The 27,965-nt window shown below is 40.2% G+C and overlaps 1 protein-coding gene across 11 annotated transcripts in view; it reads left to right on the forward strand.

The window, feature by feature from the left end:
• Positions 1 to 27,965, forward strand: part of CLEC16A (C-type lectin domain containing 16A) — a 1,646,984-nt gene that overhangs the window by 1,095,642 nt on the left and 523,377 nt on the right. The gene's annotated exons all lie outside the window — the stretch shown is intronic.

Genomic DNA, 27,965 nt, shown 5'->3' on the forward strand with positions numbered 1-27,965 from the left:
GGGGAAAATCCTTCCTTCAGTTACCATGGAAATAGCCGAGATCAGAAATGACCTTGCCCATTGTCATTCTAGAAATTCAGGCAGAGCACTTGGTTCTGAGGGCCTGGACGTTCAGTTTACGGTATTGTCCTGCCAGGATTCAATCCTACTATGTCACAGCAATGGCCTATATTAATCACCAAGGGGACACAAGAGGTCATGCGGCCCAGAGAAAGGTGAATCATATTCTATCTTGGGCAGAAAACAATGTACTTTGCCTATCGGCGGTCTTCATTCTAGGAATAGAAAATTGGCAGGCGGACTACTTGAGTCACCAGCAGTTGTTCCCAGGAGAATGGTTCCTTCACCCCGATATCTTCCTGTCAATATGTCAAAGATGGGGGATCCCAGACATAGATTTACGTCCAGGTTCAACAAGAAATCAACAACTTTGTGTCAAAAACAAAGGATCCGCTAGAATGCAGAACAGATGCCTTGCTATTCCTGTGGAATCGGTTCTCACTGATTTATGCATTCCCTCCTATTCTGCCTGCGTCCACGACTTCTTCGCATTATCATGCAGGAGGGGAAGTCGTGATTCTTGTGGCCCCCAGCGGTATGCAGGGATTGTAAAGATGACAGTAGGGGACCCATGGACCCTACCGCCACGGCCAGACCTTCTTTCGTAAGGTCCGGTATTCCATCCTACTTTACAAATGCTAAATTTAACGGTTTGGCTATTGAGGCTCACACTCTGAAGAAATGTGGGCTGTCAGGTTCAGTGGTTTCTATCTTAGTTAATGCAAGGGAACCGGCCTCCATAATTATGTATTATGGAGTCTTGGAAGCATATGTCTCCTGGTGTCAAACCAGGGGTTGCACCCCAGGAAATAGCTCAAAGGTAGAATCCTTGACTTTCTGCAGATGGGGTGAGAAATAAAGCTGGCCTTAAGTGCTTTCTAAGGACAGGTTTCGGCCTTATCTGTATTATTTCAACGACCACTTGCTTCGCTTTCTTTGGTTCATAACTTTATTCAGGGGTAACACAGCTTAATCCCCAGTTAGGTCACCTCTGAACCCTTGGGACTTGAATTTAGTTTTGGCGGCATTACAAAACAGACTTTTTTTTGACCGATACGACATATTCCCTTAGTCCTTTTTTGAAAAGGAAACTATTTTTTCTGGTAACCATATCTGCTGCAAGAAGGGTTGCAGAATTGGCTGCTTTTTCTTGTAAAGAGCCATATTATTATTGTTCACAAGGATAAGGTAGTATGGCATCCTCATCCTAACTTTTTACCAAAGGTACTATCAGGTTTTTATCCAAACCAGGATATTATTCTATCTTCATTTTTTCCAGAACCCTGTTCTATGGAAGAAAAATCACTACATTCTCTTGAAGTGGTGAGAGCAGTCTACTTAAAGATGACTGCTCAGATTTGTAAAATGGATGTTTTGTTCGTATTGCCTGAAGGTCCTAAAAGAGGACAGGCAGCATGGAAATCTACTATTCTAAATGGATTCGACAAGTAATCGTTCTAGCTTATGGTTTAAAGAGGTAGTTTCTACCCTCTCAAATCAAAATGCACTCCTCTAGGGCTGTTAGTGCTTTGTGGGTAGTGCATCACCAAGCCTCCATGGCTCAAATCTTGAAGGCCGCAACTTGGTCTTAAATCCATACATTTACCAGATTCTATCAGGTGGATGTAAAAAGACATGAGGATGTCGCCTTTGGGTGCCCTGTACTGCAGGCAGCAGTATAAGTCCTTTGATCTCATTGTGCCCTAATTCTGTTGTGTCTCCCTCCCCTCAGTTGGCATTGCTCTGGGGCATCCCACATAGTAATTACTATGGCTCTGTGTCCCGTGATGTACGATTACAGAAAATAGGATTTTTGTAACAGCTTACCTGTAAAATCCTTTTCTTTTGAAGTACATCATGGGACACGTCCCTCTTTCTAGTATACACGTGTATTGCTTTGCTACAAAACTGAGATGCTCCCGGTATGGGAGGGGTTATATTGGGAGTCAACTTCCTGTTTAGGGTGTGCCAGTGTCCAGCACCTGAAGGTGGACTATAACCCACATAGTCATTACTATGGCTCTGTTTCCCGTGATATACTTCAAAAGAAAAGGATTTTACAGGTAAGCTGTTACAAAAATCCTATTATTCTATGTGCTGCCAAAAGTACACAAATCAGGGGTTGACTTCCTGGAAGACCCATCATTTCGGGTAACCTAATCTGTGATAAAATATTGCAACCCTTTGTAGTACACTACACTTATTGACTTTTTTTATATGATTTAACATTACCAGCAGATACTGTATTGATACCCCATGAGAAGGGCTTACAGGTTGTTCAAAAGACCTTGCAGAGTAGGGCTATAAGTAAACATGGACATTGAATTTGTTGTGAGGCTTATGCCAATATTAACCTCAGGGACTGGGAATCTTGGCTTTTTTCAGGAGGGAGGTTGTCGGTGTGTTTGCCCAGGATTCTTTCCCAGTACAGGTACATTGATGACATCCTTGTTTTCTGGACAGGGATAACTGATTGGGGATTTTACCAAAGAATTAATGGTGAATCCATATAATCTAAAGTTCACAAGCAAATGGCATTTTTAAAAAAGTGACCTTTTAGGATTTGTACATTGAATGAATGGACGCGCATTATTGTTTAGAACGCCTTCTGCGCCTAACAATTTACTGCATCCCAAAAGTTTCCATCCACGGGAACTGATCTGTGGCATTCCAACATGACAATATCTGAGGGCCTGGAGTAATTGCATGGGACATAGTGACTTTAAGCCCTCATGCACACAGGCTGTTAAAAAAACGTTATGAAAACGCCAGTATCTTTGCAGTGATTTTTTTAAACTTTTTTCAGCGTTTTTGCAATAGCGTTTTTGAGCGTTTTTCCGCGTTAGCGTTTTTGAGCGTTTTTTTATTTTTCAAATTTTTATTTATTTATTTTTTTTTCAATGGATCAAAAACGCTAAAAAACGTTGGTGAATGACGTTTTTGAGCGTTAGAGCGTTTTTACAGCTGAAAAACGTCTTTCAGAACCCACTGGTCCTGGGTTTTTTTTACAGCTTAAAAACGTCTATGCCACTTGCAGCTCAAAAACGCCTAGGTGGGCATGAAGCCATAGACTAACATAGACAGGCCTTTTTAAGCTGCAAAAAAAGCTCAAAAAAGCAGCTGTAAAAACGTCTGTGTGCATGAGGACTAAATAGGAAGCTTGTGATCTACAGGAAAGGTTTCATAGAAGTGGTAACAAACATAAGTGGTTAAACACAGCGTATAAACGCACAAATGAAAGTGCCCGTGAGGAGTTATTATTTGGTCATGGGAAATAAAAGAAGGGGATTTCAACACCATTAGGCTTTGTCTTCAGTACACACACAGAACTGACTAATAGAGTAAAAGAGGTTTGCTCCATGCACTGGTATTTGTTATCTAATGATCCCTCAGTGGGCAGATTGGTTCTGACCAAACCACAGATTGTGGGATTTACTTTTGCATAGCTACATTACATGGAAACTGCCTGTATGTTGGATTGAATAGAAGGCAACAGGTTGGTCTTGCTCACGGGAAGGGCCCTCAGGTGCAATCAGAAGGTCACATGTGACATCACTGGAGTGGTGTATATTATTTTATGCTCCTGTGGGTCCTTCTACGTTGGGACGACCATCTGCTCAATTTAGAAGCATTTCCAGGATGATATTTATGAAATAACTTCCTACCATTTAAAGGCCCCCCTTGCCCGTCACATGTGCTTGAAGCACAATAGAGATCCGACTTGTTTAAGGTGTTGGGTTGATGTAGTTGTCCCCAGATCATTTTGCAAGATAAAACCAGACCACCTGGTATCAATGATAGTTTGTTTGTTCCATTTTTACACTCTTTGAGTTACAGGCTTATGCATGTACAGTACAGTGCCTTGAAAAAGTATTCATACCCCTGGAATTTTTCAACATTTTTTCATGTTACAACCAAAAAGGTAAATGTATTTTATTGGGATTTTATGTGATAGACCAGCACAAAGTGGCACATAATTGTGAAAAGAAAATGATAAATGGTTTGCAAACATTTTCACAAAAAAATATCTGAAAAGTGTGGCGTGCATTTGTATTTAGCCCCCCGAGTCATTACTTTGTAGAACTACCTTTCGCTGCAATTACAGCTGCAAGTCTTTTTGGGTATGTCTCTACCAGCTTTGCACATGTAGAGAGTGACATTTTTGCCTATTCTTCTTTGCAAAATAGCTCAAACTCTATCAGATTGGATGGAGGGCGTCTGTGAACAGCAATTCTCAAGTCTTGCCACAGATTCTCTATTGGATTTAGGTCTGGAATTTGACTGGGCCTTTTTAACACATGAATATGCTTTGATCTTAAACCATTGTGTTGTAGCTCTGGCTGTATGTTTAGGGTCATTGTCCTGCTGGAAGGTGAACCTCCGCCCAAGTCTTTTGTAGACTCTAACAGGTTTTCTTCTAAGATTGCTCTGTATTTGACTCCATCCATTTTCCCATCATCTCTGACCAGCTTCCCTGTCCCTGCTGAAGAAAAGCATCCCCACAACATGATGCTGCCACCATGTTTCACTGTGGGGGATGGTGTGTTCAGGGTGATGTGCAGTGTTTGTTTTCTGCCACACATAGTTTTGCTTTTAGGCCAAAAAGTTCAATTTTGGTCTCATCTGACCAAAGCACCTTCTTTCACATGTTTACTGTGTCTCCACATGGCTTGTCACAAACCGGACAACTTATGGCTTTCTTTCAACAATGGCTTTCTTCTTGTGACTCTTCCATAAAGGCCAGATTTGTGGAGTGCATGACTAATTCTCCCACCTGAGCTGTGGATCTCTGCAACGTCTCCAGAATTACCATGGGCTTTTTGGCTGCTTCTCTGATTAATGCTCTCCTTGCCCGGTCTATCAGTTTAGGTAGACGGCCATGTCTTGGTAGGTTTGCAGTTGTGCCATACTCTTTCCATTTTCGGATTATTGGATTGAACAGTGCTCTGTGAGATGTTCAAACCTTGGGATATTTTTCTATTTCTTTGTGGAGATTCGAACCAGGTTCTCTTTTCCTGCTTAGACAAGTCTCCACCTGCCCCGTCTTCTAGCCCAGTCAAGCTGACATCCCAACATCTACTTACTAAACACAACCTGGTCGACTCCTTGTGGTGAGTGTGCATAAGAGCTGCCCTCACTGTTGCCACTGTTTGTTTAATGCATCAGACTTCATTGTGCTTTTTTTGCTGTCATTAATGATTTTATCACATGGAAGCAGGAGGCTCTTCTCTTCAAAAGAGCTCATTCTTGTATTTGTCAAACGGTCCTATTGATTTGTTAGTAAATGAGTCTTAAACATTTTAAAGATTCTTCCGAGAAGAACACTCCAGTCGATCTATAAGTGCAGTCATGTGGGACCCTGCTGAGCAGTTATTATTGCAGAGTTCACAGAAGGGTGTGTTGTCTTCTATAATGCTTCAGAAATGTGTGCATATACTCTATTGAGTCCCAAACCTATGGCTTTTTAGATTTTCCCAGAATTTAGTCTCATTGATTATGTATGGGACAATTTTTTAGCTGATGGGACAGTGATTTAAATGTTAAACGGAGAGTATAATGTAAATACATTTCTAGTAATTATTGCATTGTTTGCCTTTGTGACTTTGTATTATATTATATTTCACAATTTATATATAGGGTGCTAGAATAAGCAGACAGTTTAGGTGGCCATACACTGTACAATCATCTGATGTGCTACAAGGACCTGCTTGATTTGTTACAAATTAAATGGATTGTTGAGGTGGGTCTTCCTAGTCCATAGTTTTGGGGATAGCTAAAGGAAATTGTACTGAGATTATACAGATTGCATAGTGTATGGTGAGCTTTTGCAATCACTCTGAGATAAAATCTGCTAGGCAGGGAATGTGTTGTTTTATTAAGTCAGCTGATTCATAGATTTGAATTATGAGAGGCAGTGGTAAAGCAGAGCTACTTATAGCACTTCAAACAGGTACAACCCCTGGCAAAAATTATGGAATCAAAAGTCACAGATGTTGACTCCAGTTTCCTCCCATTTGTTCCTCAGTTGTTTTGTTGTGCATTTTCTTTTTTTCAGGGTATATTGCTTTCTGTCTTGACGCTTTGATGTCTTCCTTGATCTACCAGTATGCTTGCCTTTAACCACCTTCCCATGTTGTTTGTATTTGGTCCATGTTTTAGACACAGCCGACTGTGAACAACCAACATCTTGTGCAACACTGCGTGATGATTTACCCTCTTTACCTACATACTAACAAGCAGATTTAATCTGATGCAGGTGTTAGTGTTTGTAACAAAAATTTACAGGGTGATTCCATAATTTTTTCCTCAGAATTGAGTGATTCCATAATTAATTCCCTGTGCTTGTTCTATAAATCTAACTGTTACTGGCCACCACAATTATTTTTCTTGATTTCTTTTGGTGTTTCTTAAAGCCAGAAAGTTGCCATTTGAAATGCCTTTCGTTTTTGGCCATGTCTGTGATCTGCTTTTTTCTACAACAATAAACAACTGAAGGAACATCCTCAGGGACTGGTGATTCCAAAATTTTTGCCAGGGGTTGTAGTAGAGTGTGACTATGCCAAAAAATCCAAATGAAAACAAGGATCATAAACCACTGAGGGTGTACTTCAGCCTATAATACACATGAATAATCGGAATCTGCTTCACAGGCCAAGTATGAATAGGCATGTAAGGACTTTGTCTTGAGTGTAAAGTTTAAAATGGCTCTCATTCGTTTTTGCACCTAGATAAACATGTATGCATGTGCACACGCTTTTATATAAACAAAAACACATTGAACCAACTCCACAATATGCAAGTCTTAACCACCTCAATACAGGGCACTTTTACCCCCTTCCTTCCCAGACCAATTTTCAGCTTTCAGCATTGTCGCACTTTGAATGAATTGCGTGGTCATGCGACACTGTACCCATATGACATTTTCAAGCTTTTTTTCCCCCACAAATAGCTTTCTTTTGGTGGTATTTGATCACCACTGGCTTGTTTATTTTTTTGCGCTACAAAAATAAAAAGGCCGAAAAAAAAAAAAAAAGGTTTTCTTTGTTTCTGTTATAAAATTTTGTAAATAAGTAAGGTTTCTCCTTCACTGATGAGGCAGCACTGTTATGCGGCACTGATTGGCAGCACTGATTGGCAGCACTGATTGGCAGCACTGATAGGCAGCACTAATGGGCACTGATAGGCGGCACTGATGGGCAGCAATGATGAGCACTGGGTGGCAATGACAGGCACTAATGAGTGGCACCGGCAGGCATTACTAATGGACACTGGCATCCTTTATGGGCACTGATTGGCATCACGTGGGTACAGGTGGGCATCTCTGGTGGGGCACTGATGGGCATCACTGGCTGGCACTGGTGGGCATTGCTGATGGGTCTACACTGATAATCAATGCGCTGATTATCAGCGCAGACCCCCCTCAGGAAAACCACTGATCTGCTCTCCTCTACCTGCGCCTTGTCAGTGCAATTGGAAGAAAACCGATAAATGGCACTTCCTGGTTACCATGTGATCAGCTGTGATTGGACACAGCTGATCATGTGGTAAAGAGTCTACGGTATAGGCTCTTTACCTAGATCGGAGATGCGGTGTGTCAGATTGACACACCACACCACCGATCTCAGGAGCGGCTTATCCTGCTGGATGTCTTATGACGCTCAGTCAGGATAATACAACCACAAGTGGTTAAGCTAGTTATACACCAGTGGAATTTTTTTTGTAAAATTCTGTTTTATAAATGTTTGTTTAATTGTTTTCACTTAGTGGAGTTAAACTGACTGTGACTTTCGACCACATTGACAAAAAACATTGAAAGAATTCCAACAGTGAATGTGGTTTTCATTTAGAAAATTACATTCATTCCAAAATAGAATGTTGAGAGCAAACAAAAAAAACTTTAGAAAGAAATTCATCAACTTATCAAATGTACCCACCCATTTTCATACAAATATTGGTACATATGTTCATTGGAAATCTACTAGTGTATTGCCAAGTTTAGTTGCAGACTTTTTACATACATACAGTATGCTAAAGTAAATGCTGATGCGGTAAAACAGTGCAAAATGACAGTTGTTCAAGTCATTTGAGTGTTCATGTGTGATCACTTTTGAAAAGAAACTTGTTAATGCCAAAGTTTAGCACAAGGCACATTACTTACCATTGTGTCATGTGCCCCTGCTGTCTTCCTGGTTTAAGTGAATTCTTCCTTCTCCAATGCCCCCACCACTGTAATCTTATGGTGCTACGGGAATTATTAGAACAATTGCATGCCCAACTAAAATTCATGCAAGCACAGAATAGGAAGTACAGTACAGTTATTTTTGAAAATATCAAAGGAATATTTAAAGGTGTACTCCATAAAAAGCATAATCAAATCCTTGTATACGTATATTGGAACCCTATTGAATTGTTTTTAACCAGGAATTAAAATAAGTACGTGAATCTGACTTCAGACTGCTATGATCTGACTGGAAGAAGAAGTGTTATGCTGCGTACACACGATCGGACATTGATCCAATATTCCGACAACAAAATCCATGGATTTTTTCCGATGGATGTTGGCTCAAACTCGTCTTGCATACACACGGTCACACAAAGTTGTCGAAATTTCCGAACGTCAAGAATGCGGTGACGTACAACACGTACGACGGCACTAGAAAGAGGAAGTACTTTCCACAGGGGGGTAGGAGGGAGGAGCCTGGTAATGGCTCTGTGCACGGTGTGAGGATCCTGAGAACCCTCTCCCTGCAGCTGAGAGGAATGATCGGCCTGATGAGAAGGTGTAGGTAGCTTCCCTCCCCGCCCCCCCTTCTCATCACTCTCATCACTCTCTGAGCTGTCTTGCGGTGTAAGCCAGAGGAAGTTTGTACCTGCGTCTGCCTGCATCCTCCCCCCCCCACCCCTCCGTAGTCGGACAGGCTAGAAGGCTCATCGAGGACGGGGGGTTAGGAGAACTGGAAAACCGCGGAGATCGGAGCGCTTCGGAAGCGACGGCAGCAGGGAAAACGGTGCGCTGCTGGGGGCTGTTTCAAGTCCCCAGCGGTGTTGCCGGTCGCGGAGAGCGGAGGAACCAGCTGAAGTGCACCGGGGAATTTCGGAGGAGAGAGCCAGGAAGGTGGGTGAGCAGAGCAAGGTGCAGCGGCAGCGGACACTGGAGAGCGGAGAACAGCTGCGACTTCAGCGGGTCAGACAGACCTGGGCAGATTGATAACATCAGAGACAGCACCTGAGCGTTCGCAGCATCAGAGAGCAGCAGCAAGCAGTAGTGAGCGTCCCTTTGTGTCCCAACTTCAACAACAACTAAAAGATAAGTACCGTATTTTTTTTTTTTTTTCCCTCTTTTGGCTTTTTTCTATTGCAATTGTCTTGAAGTGAACAAGCAAAGGAAAAGTAATAGAACAAAAGAAAGGGAAAGGGAAAGAACACATTGAAATAAAATGGAATGAAAAGCGAAAGTAAATGAAAGTAAATGAAGGCGAAAGAGCTGAAAAAGTAGAATCAAGTGAGCTAAGAAAAATAATAAAAACAGGGGAGAAGAGAAGGAGAAGGTGAAAGAGAGACAAGCCAACGGAAGAGTTGTCTCCCAGCCCCCACCTGTTTGCTGCTGCTGCTGCTGCTGCAGTATCTCCCTTTCTTGTGATTTTTTTTTTTTTTTTTTTTGTGTTTTTGGTTTTTGTTTTTGTTATTTGCAAATGGTACTAACTATAGGCTTGATAGTACAAACTATAGAATAAGAAGGAATTTCATAGTAACAAAAATGTGGAACATATAAGCTCATACTGGAACTATACTGCTGAATATATAAATCATCTTGCTGAATACTTGAATTAGATTACATTATATCGCTAAAACATTTGAATTATTTTGCTGAGCACCTGGGCCCTCATGTACACGGGCTGTTGGGAGAACGTTGTGAAAACGCCAGTGTCTTTGCAGTGACTTTTTTTTTAACTTTTTTCAGCTTTTTTCAGCGTTTTTGCAATAGCGTGTTTGAGCGTTTTTTTTTTTTTTTTTCCTCTTTTGGCTTTTTTCTATTGCAATTGTTTTTTTGAAGAGAACAAACAAAGGAAAAGTAATAGAACAAAAGAAAGGGAAAGAACACATTGAAATAAAATGGAATGAAAAGTGAAAGTAAATGAAGGCGAAAGAGCTGAAAAAGTTGAATCAAGTGAGCTAAGAAAAACAATAAAAACAGGGGGGGAACAGGGGAGAAGAGAAGGAGAAGGTGAAAGAGAGACAAGCCAACGGAAGAGTTGTCTCCCAGCCCCCACCTGCTTGCTGCTGCTGCTGCTGCAGTATCTCCCTTTCTTGGGATTTTTTTTTTTTTTTTTTTTTGCAAATGGTACTAACTATAGGCTTGATAGTACAAACTATAGAATAAGAAGAAATTTCATAGTAACAAAAATGTGTAACATATAAGCTCATACTGGAACTATACTGCTGAATATATAAATCATCTTGCTGAATACTTGAATTAGATTGCATTATATCGCTAAAACATTTGAATTATTTTGCTGAGCACCTGGGCCCTCATGCACACGGGCTGTTGGAAAAGCGCTGTGAAGACGCCGGTGTCTTTGCAGTGACTTTTTTAAACTTTTTTCAGCTTTTTGCAGCGTTTTTGCAATAGCGTTTTTGAGCTTTTTTTTTTTTTTTTTTTTTTTTTCTTCAATGGATCAAAAACGCTGGAGGACGTTGGAGAATGATGTTTTTGGGCGTTTTTGAGCGTTTTTTAGCGTTGGAGCGTTTTTGCAAATGAAAAACGTCTCTCAGAACCCATTGGGCCTGTTTTTTTTTTTTTTTGCAGCTTAGGAACGCCTATGCCACTTGCAGCTCAGAGACGCCTAGGTGGGCATGAAGCCATAGACTAACATAGACAGGCCTTTTTGAGCTGCAGAAAGGGCTTAGAAAAGCAGCTGTAGAGATGTCCGTGTGCATGGGGACTTAATACTATGGTTTAAACAATTGAACAGCACCAAGGAATGCTTAATGTACTTAAGGTAGTAACATAACTTCTGGGAAACGGAGACTACTCATATCTCATTAATTATCTCTATTATTGGATTGTGAGGAGGATGGTGGGTATGAGAACGGAACAAAAGAAATATTAGTAAAAATAAGTCAATTTAAGAAGGCTGGGAGATTTTTTCATCATTAAGAGACCCCAACCAAGGGGTATTCTGGAAGGCAGCTTCGAAGATCTTATAATTCCAGCCATAGAAACAAACATGAAGGGGAAAACAACAAGAAGTGCGGGAGCAATACCGAAATCACCTAGGACCAGCCTAGGCCCAAGTCCAGGCCCTATGAACAGGTATATACAGCAAGGAATCGGAGAAGGAGAGAAACAAGTGGGTTCAAAGGGCAGACAAATAGATACAAAAGAGAAGGACAACAAGGATAAAAAAGGCCAGTATAAAGTACAAACAGAAACCAGCCACCTCTCAGAACCCAGAATGGAGCCAGAAATGGGAGAGGAAGACAGAGGAAAGGAGGAAGGACAACAAGGGCCACAGTTGCCGACAAAACAGGATATGGAAAAAATGTTTGCGGCACTAGAGAATTCCCTAAAAGCAGAGATATCAACACTCCATAAAGACATGGGATATATGTTAAACAGAGTGGAAGAAGTAGAGATCAAAGTAGACCTACATCAAAAAAACATAAAGGAACTGGAAGAGGAAATAAAGAAACTAAAACGGGAACAACAGGAACAATCATATAAAATAGAAGAGCAAGAAAATAGAGATAAAAAGAAAAACTTGAGAATACGCGGGTTACCGGAAACAGAACAAGCAGAAAACCTAATAGAAAAAATGAACAATCTCTTCAACCAAATCTTGGGAAAGGATGCAACCAACATAATAGGAATAGAAAGTGTCTTTCGAGTAAAAAAACCTCAAAGGAGATGTAGAGATGTAATAGTACGCTTCGAAAAATGGGAAGAAAAAAAACAGATCTGGATAAACCTAAAGAGGAAAACACAAATAGAGTTTGCGGAAGGTAAATTACAAATATTTCAAGATTTGTCTCAAGAAACGTTGAAAAGACGACGGACATTAAAACCACTATTAGGAATCCTCCGGGAGCAAGAAATTCAATACAACTGGGGTTTTCCAGCATGTCTAATAGCAAGGAAAAACGGAATAAGTGCGAGGCTAAGATATGTGGAGGAGATTCCGGACTTTTGCAACAAACTAGAAATCCCCTCCCCAGAACTGGAAAAATATGCAAATAGACAGGAGCGAATAACGGCAGGAGATGACCTGCAATGGCAATTAAATTCAAGGAACAGACATCAAGATGTGGAATCTCGAGGAAATTAATAACTGAGAAAATACCACACATTAGTGCAAGGGGCCTTAGAGTGGAAAGGGGGGGGGCTGGGGTTGATGGGATGGGAAAAAAGGAAAGTGAAAGGATTGGTAAAACACAACAAAAATGCAGGGAGAGGAAGACAGGGACTCACGGAGTGGACAGGGGGTCGCCCTATTAGTGCTTAGGCGAGGGGGGAATAGGGTGTCTCACAGAGCTCCGCCTCACAATAAATAGAGCAGAGGGGGCAGGGTGTGCCCCACAAAACAAAGTAAAATGCTCTCAGCTCTAGAGAATATGGGGGTAAAAAACCCATATCAGAAAAAAGGGAGGGGGAGGGTGGGAGGAGGGAAAAGGGAGGGAAGGAGGGAGGGGAGGGAAAGGTCTGATCCACATGAGTGATTACATAGGCGCACCTATTTTGAGACAAGAGATGAGGAGACCCCGTGCGTCCGCTGGGTGTCCCCTCCACCCGGCCTTCTAAGAGGACCGGGTGGGGGGGAGGGCCGGAGGACGGGCGGGGAAGAAAAGGCACAAGAATGGAAAACGTAAACAGCATAAAAATAATCTCCTATAATGTCTGAGGACTAAATTCCCCAGGGAAGAGAAACATCATTCTCCGAGAACTAGAAAAAAGTAAAGCAGAAATAAATAATTTTCCTACAGGAGACGCATATAACCCAAAACTCAAATACCAAAATTTATTCAAGAAACATACCAACATGGTATCAAGGAGACTCGCCAATAAGAAGGGCCAAAGGAGTAGCCATCGGTTTAGGGAAAAATGTACGTTTTCTAATAGATCAAAGGAAAATAGATCCGGAGGGTCGATATCTTTTTATTACAGGAACTATACAAGGGGTAAAATATACATTGGCTAATGTCTATTGTCCTAATAAGAACCCTAAAAAATATTTGATAGATATCATTAAAATACTAATGGAATTCAAACAAGGAAAATTAATACTAGCCGGAGACTTCAACTTCAGCATGGATAACAAAATGGACAGCACCTCAATAGTAAGGGACAAAGAGGTAAAACAACTAAAGAAATTAAAAAGAACACTATATGAACAGCAACTAATAGATCCTTGGAGAATTCAGCACCCCAGCACAAAGGACTACACATTCTACTCAACAGTACACAAAAGTTACTCCAGATTGGATTACATCATGGTCGAACATAGAAACTTGGAAGAAATAGAAGAAACAAAAATAGGTATAATAACCGCCTCAGATCACAGCCCAGTAACGTTGAGAATGAAAATAAAAGGAGAAGTCTTTGAAAGGGGTCCATGGAGAATCAACGAAACTTTATTAGAAGACAGCGAGACCGAAAAAAGTATCATAGAAGAAATTAAAAGATATTTTGAGGAAAACGATACACCAGAGGTATCGAAAGCAACTATATGGGAGGCGCATAAATCTGTTATTAGGGGCAAATTAATAGCCATAGGGGCAAGAAAAAAACAGGAAAGGAAAACAAACATGCAACAAATAACTAAAGAAATTTATGAATTGGAACGAAAACGCAAAAATCAAGTAAACAACAAAATCTTCGGCCTATTATCTCAAAAGAGAGAGCAATTAAAAGACTGGATGGAACAAGAAGAAAGGAAGGAGTACAACAGAGTAGTACAAGAAAAATACAAATGGGGTAACAAACCAGGAAAATACCTAGCAAATTTGGTAAAAAAAAAAGAAGTCTTTGAATTACATTGAGAAGATCAAAAATGAAAAAGGAGAAGTGGTAAATAAAACTACAGATATAGCGATAACATTTCAAAAATACTTCAGCTCCCTATATGCAATAAAAGGACAGGAAAGTTGGAAAGAAGCGAATACAAGAACAAAGAGGATACAAGAATATCTAAAAAAAGCAAATTTACCAAAAATAAAAATAGACCAACTAGAAGAATTGGAAAAAAATATTACGCAAGAAGAGGTAAAACTGGCATTAAAGGAAACTCCCGTAGGAAAAAGTCCAGGACCAGACGGGTTCACGGTCAAATACTATAAAAAATTTGAAGAACAGCTGACTCCAAAACTATTAGAATATATGAATTCCTTAGGGGAAGATGAAGAAATAAGAAGTGAATCGCTACTAGCTCATATTACAATACTACCAAAAGAAGGGAATGACAAACTTAACTGCTCAAGCTACAGGCCAATAGCCCTATTGAACGCTGATACGAAGCTGTACTCCAAGATCCTGGCCACTAGGATAAAAAAACTAATCCCACAGTGGATCAACCCGGACCAGACTGGTTTTGTCCCGGGGAGAGAGGGGCGGGACAACAGCCTAAAATCATTACTGTTGTTGCACAAGAAGGTGCAGAATGACACCCCAGTTCTATTCCTGTCATTGGATGCAGAAAAAGCATTCGACAGGGTAGACTGGGGTTTCATGATGGATACATTGCGGCACTTGGGTATCGGGACAAAAATGATGAAGTGGATAACAAATTTGTATAATGGCCCGACAGCAGTCGTAAAAGTAAACGGTAGACTCTCTCCAAAAATTAAGATGCAGAACGGAACACGGCAAGGCTGTCCACTGTCTCCACTATTATACGTATTGGCTTTAGAACCATTATTAGCAACACTCCGCAATAACAAAGAGGTAGAAGGAGCGAGACTAGGAGGAAAAGAGCATAAGATCGCAGCTTACGCGGACGACATCTTGATGTACGTATCCAACCCAAGAGTGTCACTCCCAAACGTATTGAAAGAAATAAAAAAATACGGAGAACTGTCAAACTTCAAAATTAATCCAATAAAAACGGAAATATTAAACATAGGACTAGAGAAAAAGGAAGTTCAGTTTTTACAAAAAGAATTCCCATTTACGTGGGTAAAAGAACTAAATTACCTTGGAATTAAAATAACTCCTAGAGTCGAAAAAATTTACCAGGCAAATTTTATCCCATTGATCAATGAGGTCAAAGAAGAAATGAAAAAGTTAAGAATACAGCCACTTTCATGGATTGGAAGAATAAATATGTTCAAGATGATGATACTACCCAAAATAAATTACAGATTACAGATGTTACCAGTAAAGATCCCGCAGAGCTTTTTTAAAATAATTAAAACAATTTTGTTAAAATACATATGGTTTAATAAAAAACCAAGAATCAAATACACGCTGATTACAAGGAAAAAGGAGCACGGAGGTCTGGCCGCTCCAGATATAAGTAGGTACTATAAAGCCATAGTTTTAACACGAATGTTAGAGTGGACAAATGAGAAAAATGAAAAAAAATGGGTGGAAATGGAAAACATAATAAGCGGAGTCACATTACATAAGAATATTTGGATTCCACGGAAATATAGAACATTGGACACTGACACACACGAAATAACAAAAAATGTATTTAAAATTTGGGACACTATTCACTTAAAGAATGAATGGAAATATAATTCACCACTATTAGCACTCACAGGATCGAATTTCTTCACCCCTGGGAAGGAAATATTTGGAATTCAAGGAATACGTAACCCACAATTGAAAGATATCACTAGAAATGGCAAAATAAGAACACGCGTAGAAATAGAGGAAAGGAATGGATGGAAGATGAATGAATGGAATTATAATCAACTAAGGCACTTAGTAAGCACAATACCACACCCACTGAGAGACGAAACAAAATTAACCGCACTGGAAAAGCTATGTAGCAATGAAATACCATTGAAAAACGGAACATCAAAAATTTATAGTACACTGACAGATTTGGAAGCACAAGAAAGACCAGAATACATAAATCAATGGGAAAAAGAAATGAATATAAAAATAGATAACCAAAAAGTGGAAAAAATGATAGAAATGGGATATAATAAGGCCTGGGACATGAAGACTATTGAAATGAATTATAAACTAGTATTAAGATGGTATATGACCCCAGTAAGAATACACAGATTTCATCAAGACAAAACCTCTTTGTGTTGGAGAAAATGTGGCCAAATAGCAACGATCATACACATATGGTGGGAATGCCCAATAATAATGGAGTACTGGAAGGAAGTGTTAACTAACATAAAAGAAATAACTGAAGAAGAAATAGAACAAAACATCTGGACTTGCCTCTTCCATATCTATAATAAACCTAAGAAACAATATAGAAAATCAATAGTACCTAACCTCCTGAATGCGGCCAAGGCCTTAATTTCCAAGAATTGGCTAAAAAGTGGAAAACCAGACATTAGAAACTGGCTAAAGGAAATAGATTATCACTACAAAATGGAAGGAGGAGAGAAAAGGGATAATAGTAGATGGGAAAGTTGGAAAAAATACAAAGTCTCAGACATTTATTTAGATAAGATAAAAGAAAGAATAGGTGCAGAGCCAAGTGGATAAATAAATAACATAAAGGAACGGACCAAACACAGGGGAGGGGGAGGGGGGTGGGGGGAAATAAGAGGGACTGAGAGAGAATAAGATAATAGTCGGTTCATATTTATAGGAGGCGTTTTGTCGTCGATTTTTAAAATTATTAAATAATATCCTAGAAGGGGAAAACAATAAAGATGTGACGGAAACAATCCACAATGATGTGAAAAATGAGAAGAGATAAAGTTTGACATATAAAGTTGAAATAATGTCTCTCAGAAAAATTTTCGCTGAAGTGGAAAGAAAAAAAAACAAAAAAAAAACAAGGAATTAAAATAAGTACGTGAATCTGACTTCAGACTGCTATGATCTGACTGGAAGAAGAAGTGTTATGCTGCGTACACACGATCGGACATTGATCCAATATTCCGACAACACAATCCATGGATTTTTTCCGATGGATGTTGGCTCAAACTCGTCTTGCATACACACGGTCACACAAAGTTGTCGAAATTTCCGAACGTCAAGAATGCGGTGACGTACAACACGTACGACGGCACTAGAAAGAGGAAGTTCAATACCAAGTGCGCCACCCTTTGGGCTCCTTCCGCTAATCTCGTGTTAGTAGAAGTTTGGTGACAGACGATTTGCGCTTTTCAGCCTCCTGTTTTTACGATTGTTATTGCTCTTCGGTTTGTGCTTGCGGGTTTGTATTTATATTACGTATTTGATTTTCAGTGCGTTCTTGTCTGCTTGTTTTTGATTTTCAGCTCCGGCCTTTCTGTTTTTCAGTGCTTTCTGTTAGTTCCTTTTGACCAGTCAACCATTTTGAAGCCATGAGGACCCTCACCCCGGACCAGAGGGTTTTTAACTACTGTCTGGCCAGAGCCAGAAGAGTGGTGGAGAACATTTTCGGGATAATGGCCAGCCGGTTCCGCCTATTCCTTACACCAATCAACATGGTGGAATATAAACCTAACCATATAATCCTTGCATGCTGCATTATACACAACTATTTAAGGAGAAATTCAATTAACTATGTGGCCTCAGTTGGGCCTGAGGCCGGACTTCAAGAAGAAACCCTGACGGCGCTTGAAGCTGGCCGTCCTGGCTTGCCCCCCCAAAGTGCCTGCGAAGTAAGACAGAAGTATGTTCAGTTTTTGAACTTAAACTGAAAGAAGATTTGCTTTGATTTACTGCCTGGATTTCTTTTAGCTGTCTCCTAGGTTCTCCAATGGGCTTTTCTTTTTGGCCATTTTCTTCAATAGTGCAAATGTAATTTATTTGATACATGAGGTGACAATGTCTTCTTCAGTGAACTATTATTATGTTGTGGGTCTGCTACACACACCTTGTTTTTGTTGTTAATGTATGTAATGCATTGCTGACAAAAATATTCATCATTTTCAGCACCATGAATGAATGTTGTGGAATCATGAAAATGGCATGATTGAGGCAAATTAGAAAGGACTGTGGGAGTTATTTACTAAAGGAAATTCCACTTTGCACTCCAAGTGCACTTACAAGTGCACTTGTAGTGCACTTGTAGTGCAATGTGGATTTGCCTTTAGTAAATAACCCCCATTGTCACTGTAAACACCAACTTTTACTCTAAAAACTGCTTTAGATCATTGAAATAAGAAGCCACACATTGTTAAGTAGAAAACTTTTTACTCAAAGCACATTCACATGTGCGTTTAGAAAAGTGTTTTTGAACAAACCAACATCTTTGGTGTATAACATTATTTTTTGTCACATTAATTAGAAATAGCCTTTTTTGGTTAAACAGGCATGTTTCAAAACATAACATACAGAACTCAGGAACTTACAAAGTTCAACTTTGCTAAAGTGAAGGCAATATCAGACATTAAGTATGTCCAAACTGTGTTGATCTTGCCTTCATCAGATGGGGTGATGTCACCCCTGTAAAAGCCACATTTTGAAGATGCACACAAATTGGGATTCAAAATGGGGATTTCCCTCCTGATCCCATGCCTAAGGTCAACATGTGCTAGCTCCCATCATGGGGGATCAATTGATGTGTTTTGGGGGTGCAACCCCTTCCTCTCAGCTACTGTAGTAGTGAGGAAAGAGTTGCACCCCCAAAACACGTACATTGATATCCCTTGATGGCAGATAGCACATGTTGACACACTCTGTGCATCTTCAAAATTTGGCTTTTAAAATACTTTTTTTTTAAAAACACAAAATACACAAATAAAGGGTTACATTTTTGTGTGTTTTAGATTCTCCCTAAAACATCAATGATGATCTTCATTTTTTTTTTTTTTTTCACAATCAAAAGTTTATTGAAACTTATTGCACTACAATAATTGCAATCAATATAAAATGAAAATGATTATCCATAAAATGAAGGGATTACAAGTAAGTAACAATTGGGGTTTGCAGGTATATTATGAGCATTTTCAGTTAAGGATATAATAGGGAGAGGGGTGAGGGGGGAGATAAGGGGAAGTTTGGGGTAAAGAAAAGAGAGGGATAAGGGATGGGGAGAGGGGGGGGGACTAGGGTAGAAGTGAGGAGTACGGTTGTAGACATCTCACCAAGAAAAGAGGTGAAAAAGGATAAAAATATCTTGCATACCTGTATTTTATCATAATCATTAACAGTCATTAGAGAAGAGTTTGAGCTGCGTCAAAATATAATATATCCTATTATATCATTTCTTGTCGACTTTTTGACAATACAACCGCTTTTTTTTTTATCTATGAGGTATTAGTTAATGAGTGAATCATAAACAGAGGAGTGCACAAATAACAGCCATGGTTGCCAGGTCTGATTAAAGTTTGTGCTATTCTCTCTCTTCATGGCAGTGATTTGTTCCATTTTGTAAATGTAGTTTACCCTTTCTAACCAATCTTTAATGTTGGGTATGTGTGCGGTCTTCCAGTGAAGGGGTATGAGCATTTTAGCTGCTAATATTAAATGTCTAGACAGAGACTTCTTATATCTACTTATTTATTCACATTGATCAGACATGTGGCTGCAGTAAATTCCATTGTGGTTTCTGTAATAGATTTAGTCCACTTTATAACTGCTTCCCAGAAGACTTGGAGTACAGGGCAGTCCCACCATATGTGGAGGAAGTTGCCAACAGACTCTCCGCAGCGCCAGCAAGTGTCTGAAATTGTGGGGGACCACCTCCTGGCCTTGTGTGGCGTGACATACCATTGGGTAAGGATTTTATAAGATATTTCCTGGTATTTAGTGCTCAAGGAGCTCTTGTGTGTCATAATACAAGCATTCTCCCATTGTTTTGATGAAATCTTAATATTTAAGTCTTTTTCCCACTTTTCTTTGTGCTGTGAGTCTTCCTTGTGTTGGGTTTGATTAAGACAGCAATAAGCCAAAGATGTGGTATTAGCTATCGGTGATCTTTTGTAGCAAAGATTTTCTATAGGGAGTAATGGTAGGCAGTATGACAGTCTGTATTTGCTGTTCACCAGGAAGTCTTTGAGTTGCATGTAAAGCCACGGGCCAGGAGGTGGTCCATCCCATTCTGCCTGTAAGGTGTCGAGGGATTTGATCTTAGAATTTATTAAGCATTGGGAGGCAGTGCAGGTCGGTAAGTTCTTCAGGTGTAGTCCAGGGATAAAGTCGGGATTGTTAGTAACCGGGGTCAGTGGACCGGGAATTGAGGCTAGTTTGTGAGGGCCAGCAACTTTATGCCAAACGTCAAGTGTGTTTGTGATTAGGGGGTGATTGAGTTTCTTATCCATTTTGGAGTGTAGTGTCCATGGATAGAAGGTTAAGTTGAATGGGGTTAGAGTTTGTTCTAACTGGATCCAATCTTTGTTAGCACTATGGCAATGCCAGTCGATGATTCTTGTAATGTGTGATGCTTGATGATATTTTTTAAAATTCGGAAGGCCTATACCCCTTTATGTTTGGGAAGGAATAGTGAGGAGAGCTTTATTCTTGGTTTTCTGTCAGCCCATAAAAAGCGTCTTTGTGCTCTGAGGAGACTGGTGAAGAAGGATTCTGGAATTTTGATGGGAAGTGTGTTAAAAAGATAGAGCAGTCTCGGTAGAATTGTCATTTTTAGGATAGAGGCTCTACCGAACCAGGAGAAAGTTTTTGAGGCCCATTTTTGGAGGTCTCTAATCAGTGTGGTAAGAAGGGGTTTATAATTATTGGAATATAGGGAGTCTATGTTACTGGTTAGTTTTATCCCTAGATATTTCAAGGTATTTTGTTCCCATGTATAGTTATGGTTGTCTTTCATCACTTTAGGTTGATCTGGTGGTAGATTGATATTTAACGCTTCTGACTTTGATTTGTTAATTTTAAAATTGGAAATAAATCCGAAGATTTCGAATTGTTTTTCAAGGTTTGGGATAGAGACATGTGGATGTGTCAGGAATAGTAAAAGGTCGTCCGCATAAGCGGCTATTTTATATTCTCTATCCCCGACCCTGAATCCCTTTATATCTTTAGATAGATTAATTGTTCTAATTAGGGGTTCTAAGTAGATGATGAAAAGAAGGGGTGAAAGGGGGCATCCCTGTCGTGTCCCATTTCGTATTTTTATTGGGTCTGAGAGGAAGTTGTTAACTTTAACTTTAACTTTAGCCTGGGGATTCCGATAGAGTGCTGAGATCCATGAGAGCATATTCTCATTTAGTCCAATATGAGAGCAGGTAGACATCATGTAATCCCAAGACACTCTATCGAAGGCCTTTTCGGCGTCGGTGAGAAGAATAAGTCCTTTTGTGTTGGAGTTGTGGGCATAATGGATTAAGTTAATAGCTTTGGTTCTATTATCATGTGCCTCCCTACCTGGCATGAATCATACTTGTTCTGGGCCAATGATTTTGGATAATAGGGGTTTTAGTCTATTGGCCAGAATTTTGGCTAATAATTTTAAGTCTGTGTTCTATCCATGGACACTACACTCCAAAATGGATAAGAAACTCAATCACCCCCTAATCACAAACACAGATTGATCCTTATGAGGCTTGGGGATCACTGCAATATGAGCCATGAGAAATGAGTCATGGCCATGTTTGTGTTTAGCCAGAAAATTGAAAGCAGATAGAAGGGGTTTAGTCAAGGTATGTGTGTATGTTTTATAGTATTGTGAGGTAAACCCGTCTGGGCCTGGGCTTTTCCCTGTTTTAAGATTTTTAATGGCATCTATAAGTTCATTGGCAGAGATAGGATCTTCTAATTTGTTTGTGTCTTCTTGGGAGAGAGAGGGTAGTTTACTATCTTTTAAGAATTGGTGAAATGTTTCTTGCTTCATCATGTTAAGGTATGGGGGTTTAGTCTGTTCGGGGAGGTTATATAGTCTCGAGTAAAATTTATGAAAATGGTCAGCTATATCAGTAGGTTTGTGTCTAAGTAATCCATCTTTGTCCCTTATGGCGTGTACCTTGTTTGCCTGTGTCATATCTTTGAGAGCTTTGGCCAGCAATTTCCCGCTTTTGTCTCCATGTTCAAAATATATATTTTTCTTAAAAAAGAGTGCTTTTCTGATCTTTAGGTCAAGAATTGATTTAAGGAAGTTCCTGCATTGGGTCAGTTCTTCTTCTGCTAGAATTGAGAGTGATTGTTTGTGTAGTGTTTCAAATGTTGCTATTTGCGAGGTCAGATTGGAGATTTCTTTTTCTCTTTTTATTCTGGAGCCCCATTTCATTAAGTGTCCTCTCAGGACGCTTTTATGTGCCTCCCAGTTAGTCATAGGGTTGGTGTCTGCGTCTAGGTTATTTCTAAAGTATTCAGTCAAGATGTCTTGTATTTCATCTTTCACTCTTTGGTCAGTCAGGAGTGATGCATTCAGTCTCCAGTTAAAGGTTGTTTGTTTAGGAGAGTTTAGTCTCATGGATATAGCCGTAGTGGCATGGTTGGAGAGAGAAACTATGCCTATTTCAGCTGTTTCTATGTTGCTTAAATCTCTCTGTGAGACAAAAATTAGATCAATCCTAGAATATCGTTTGTGTGGGGGTGAGAAGAAGGTGTAGTCTCTGTCGGTTGTATGTGTCAATCTCCAAGTGTCTACTAATGATAATGAGTTTAGGAGCATTTTAAGGCATCTAAGGGTTCTGTAAGTTACAGTAGTGTGGCCTGTTGATGTGTCTTTGTGGGGGGAAAGAGGGACATTGAAATCTCCTCCCAAGATTATGCATCCTTCAGCAAACCATTTTAGTTCATCTACAATTTTACGGCAGAGTGGGATGTGTGCTGTGTTTGGGAAATACACATTAGCCAGTGTAATGGGAGATCCTGCCCAGTCCCCTTTCAGAAAAAGATAGCGACCTTCAGGGTCTATAAGTTGTTGTTGTAGTTTGAAAGGGCAGTGTTTGTTGATTAGGATTGAAACTCCTTTAGTTTTGGCTAAAGGGTTGGTTGCATGGTACATTTCTGTGAAGATATTGTCTGTAAATTTGGGAATATGTTCACTTTTAAAGTGTGTTTCTTGTAAAAACACAATTGACGGGAGAGTCTTTTTGAGTTCTTTTATCATTTTCGCTCTTTTTTCGGGTATGTTCAGACCATTGACATTGTGGGAGATTAATGTTGGGGCTTGCCCTAGGAATTTATAAGCCATATTGTAGGTTGTCAGTCAATTGAAGTGGAAAGATTGAGGCAAGTGGGGCTTAGCAAGCAAACGTTTCTCGCGTGGGATGATTTAAGCTTCCGATGTACTCCAAAAAAAGAGGTGGTGAAGTAAAGTAGGGGATGGGGTAAGTTAAGGGGAGGTGGGTAGGAAAGATTTAAGTAGGGGTGGTTGAGTGAGTGCTCAAATCTCACCTGTGAGGTGAGGAGCTATTTAGTAACCTAGACAATCTAGGCACTAATATTTACTCTGAGGGGTTAGTGGAAGGTGCGTTAGTGTCGTTATTCATTATATAGTGTTTGTAGTTTTGAGATCTTGGTCTGTCCCGTGAGACACTGCGAGACCCGGGTATATCATATATATAACCTGAAAAATAAGTCTTAAACCGTCTATTTTGTGAAAAACAATGCTGCCTATTGTCTATGTATCTGTAAAGAGTGATAGGCGATATAGGTAAACAAAAGAGAATGATGTAGGTCTATTACCTTTGAGCAAAGAAAAGCATTCTCTACACCTCGCCCGTTACACATATATTGCGAATACTGTGTTGGATGAATTTTAAGCAAAATAGCATATAAAACATTTAATAAGAAAAAAAAAGAAAAGAATAACAATCAAAGTTAAAGCCTTTCAAACCATTTAACTTTGTGAAACCAATTCCCTAGGTAAGACAGGGAGAACTCTATGATCATGTAATAAAATATAGTGACCAAAAAAAAAAAAAAAGATTAATCAGTCTTGTCCTATATTAAAGCAGGTCCAAAAAACTATAACTCTGAGCATTGAATAAGCTCAAAAACCTGGTATTTGATAGATAGGAGCCTTCTCTATTTATATCATGAAAGGAGCCAGTCCAAATAGTAGAGGTCTCCTGGTGATTGGTTCCTTTCCAAGACGGTAGTAGTGAGTATGACCACAGTAAGTGAAGAGTAGTATTGTCATTCAGTTGACAATGTGTTAAGTTAGTGTACTCACAGTTTCGTCTGAGATGCCGCATGTGAGCTATTCATTTATCCTTCTGACCAGGGTTCTTTGCCACCAAGTGGGAACTGTATGTGTTTCACAGCTTGTTACTCAATAAAGAGATACATCTGAGTGGAGAAGTTTGATCCGGTGGCGGAGATTTTGTGCCATAACACCTGTATATCTTGCTGTATCATAAAAAGGGGAACAAAAGGAGGGGTTAAACATAAAGAAAGAAAAAGAAAAAATGAGGGATACCAGGTTGTTAACAAAATCCTGTCTTTGATTAGAAGGAACGGATCGTCTCCTATCGCTCATCAAGTGTTTGTGAATCCTGTATATGAGTTCCTTCAGAATAAGGATAATTATTGCGTGAACACTCCTGGTCTGAATTCCTCCTCATCTAGGCAATATCTGCAAATCCTGGTGAAAACAGTTCGGAGGAGGTATATCTAGGAGGCATAAAGCAGGCTTGTTACCTGATATAGTTCTCCTAGAGTGAGATTGTGCTATGTGTTAAACATTGTAGAAGGTTGCCCTCTAGTGGGGGTTTATAGAACAAGACTTGCAATTTTCTTAATGGTCATAGCCGTGTCTCAGCTAGATTAAAAGGCTTGGTGTTAAGAAAAATAAAAATAAAGTAAAGAAAGAACATGTAAAAAACTTCAATAACGGAGAGAGCTGTCAGAAAGTTCGATAACTTTTTATAGGTGACATTCAAGGGGATTTCTTAATATCTGCGTGGGACCTGGAATATGCAATCATTTAAGTCTTTGACTTTTTGCACTTTTAGAGGACGAGGGAGAATCATAGTTGTTTCTGTTAATGTTTCTGCGGTTTTTCCCCTGTTGTGAGGGTGAATGGAATACATTTGCTTCGCAGCTAGATGGTGGGTTGTTGATTTCAGGAGGTAACAGGAATTCTGAGTACCAATCAGGTAGTTCCACTGGAGAGATGTGTAGATTTTCACAGAATCTGTTCAGCTCATTAGGGGTTCTGAGCATGTATTGTTTACCCATGTAAGCAGCTTGGAGTGCAAAAGGGAATTTCCATCTGTAATTTATGTTCCTTTCTTTTAGAACCTCCAAATGGGTTTCAATGCTCTTCTATTCTTCAATGTAATGGGTGATAAATCCTGAAACAGTTGGATTGTGTTCTCATTAAACAGGATCTGGTCATTGGCCCTTGCTTTTTGCAGCACCTCTTCCTTCACACCAAAGTTGGGTAGGCAGCAAATGATAGCCCTGGGAGGATTGTCATCAGGGGCTCTGGGCCTGAGAGCTCTGTGAGCTCTGTCAAATTCTATGGGGGAATGTTCAGGCCGGTCTAATAAGCCATTGAATACAGAAGTCAGTGCCGGCTTGATTTGATCACGAGTAACAGATTCTGGTATCCCACGTACTCTTATGTTATGTCTTCTTCCTCGGTTGTCCAAGTGCTCTAAATGTCTATTCATATCGATAAGGTGCTGGTTGTGTACAGTAGTAATGTCATCTAATCTGGACAGCGCTCTGTCTCTTCTCCTCCCAGTGCGCTCAGATACAGCCATTTGTTCAGAGAGCTTCAGTAACTCTGTTTTTATATCAGTAATAGCTGATGTGAAGGACCTTTTAATGTCTGCAGCTATGTCGGTCATGGTAGCATAAGTTAGAGGTTTGTCTTTGTCAAAATTACCTGCTGCTGAGTCTTCAGATGCTTGCAGGGACACCTCGTCATCCTCTATGTCTTCCTCCATGCTGTGCCTGTGTGTCGGCGCTATCTTGGCAGATCGTCCTCCTCCACTGTATCTGTATTTGCTGAGATTTCCGGCTGAAATTTTCTTTTTGGGAGTTGTTATCGAACGGAGAGTGTGTCCGTGTGTTACCCTCTTCAATTGTGTGGACATAGTCGGTTTGTAGGCGGTGTGGTTCAGAGCCCACCGTCTCCCGGAGCTCAGTCACGGTCCACATTGCGCGCCAAGCCACGCCCCCTTTTTTTTTAAACATCAATGATGTTTGCTTTAGATTTTCGAAATCGCGATTGCACCCCACTCTCTCCCCAATGAGGATCTGGGCACTTTCACTAGTGAAATGAGATTCTTTTTCCACAACATCCACATCACCTAAAAAAAAAAAAAGCCACACCATGTATTATAAATATGCAGGAACAGATCTCTTATCTGAAGCTGTGGTCTCAGACACTCACCTGTTGTGGTGACAATTTCGCCCACTTCCAAAACCTCTCCCTCCTCTGCTTGTGTTTTGGTGACTTTCCCTTCTTTCGTAGGTGGGGGGGTCCCTGGTGTCCTCAGATGTCCCGAGTCTTTTCTCCCCTATGTGAATAAAAAAAAGGTATACTTAGCACACAGATATTGGAGGGCAGAAATAGGAATATGAAACATTGCTTGGAAGTGTCGTACAATTGTCTGTTTTGGCAGAGTTCCAAGCTGAAGACATTTTTATTTAATTTCCAAAGCTGGAATGCTTCCCTTTTTTGTTCAGTTTTCACACATGGAGACACCCCTAGTATCCACTGGAGCATCTGTGTGGGACACCCTAAAAAGTTTGATTCTGGTGTCCCACACTAGTGCTCCTGTGTCCAGATGTGTAAACAGCTGCTGAGTGTCCTCTCCTTACACTGAATCAAGTTCCCATTTCATTCTAGTTAAAAACCCATCTAGACAACAAACTTATTTTAATACAGATAGGCATGAACAAATGTAGTTAACCTGTATCTGCCTAAAAAATTTTACAAGTGGGCGAACGAACGATGTTTCCTACGACCGATTACTGTGAACATGAAAGTTGCCATTTTAAAATGTACAACAGTAAAGAAAAACACATGGAGCAGCACGAACGTTAAGAAGAAGAATAGGAACACACGACAAAATACTTTTTTGCAGCACTCTCTTGATTCTTCTGTACTGATCCTGATCCCTCAATTTCAGGTCTGACCAGCGTTTCCTCAATTTCTCCTTGGATCACTGTACCCCAAAATTCCTGTGCAGACTCTTCACAATTTTAGGCATGATCTTGGCCTTTCTCACATTTGGGTTTAAGTAAGGTCCATGCTTCCCATCATAGTCGGCCCTCTTCAAGATGTCCACCATCTCTATGAAGGAAATATTTGAGGCCTTCAGTCTCCTCCGGGATCGTGAGGTTCGGGGCTCCGGCCTTTTGTCTTTGCTGCTCTCCTCTGCATGCACATGTTTTCTCTCTGCCATGTTCTCTCCCACTGCGCCGAAAGACAAGGGGCGGGGAATAGACTAGAAAGAACGTCAGGGGCGGGCGAAGTTTCACGCATGTGCAGTGTATAAAAAGAGGAACACTACGCCGTCATACGTATGATCTGTGAGCGCGGGACGAAGTAACGGAATCCATCGACGATCGTTATAACGAAGGTACGATTTTAAGTTGGTGCATCAGTGACCTATACTGCTTATAGATTGAAGCCTATATTGGGACAAGATTAGGAGAGTTTCGCCTCACATTAGGGTTTGTCTTGTGTTGTGTCTTGCAGAGAAAATGGATCTATTCAACAATGAGGACTTGATCCCCATATTCATTGATATGTACAGGGAGCTGCCCTGTCTGTGGCAGGTAAACAACCCCTATTATAACAATCAAACAAAGAGGAAGGCAGCGCTGGATCAATTACTGGAATTGGTGAAGCCGGTGATCCCCATGGCAGACATCCCCTATTTGAAGGCCCTAATTGGTGGCATGAGGAGCACTTATATTA

Source organism: Aquarana catesbeiana, linkage group LG06 (assembly GCF_042186555.1).
Source record: "Aquarana catesbeiana isolate 2022-GZ linkage group LG06, ASM4218655v1, whole genome shotgun sequence".
Classification (NCBI taxonomy): domain Eukaryota; kingdom Metazoa; phylum Chordata; class Amphibia; order Anura; family Ranidae; genus Aquarana; species Aquarana catesbeiana.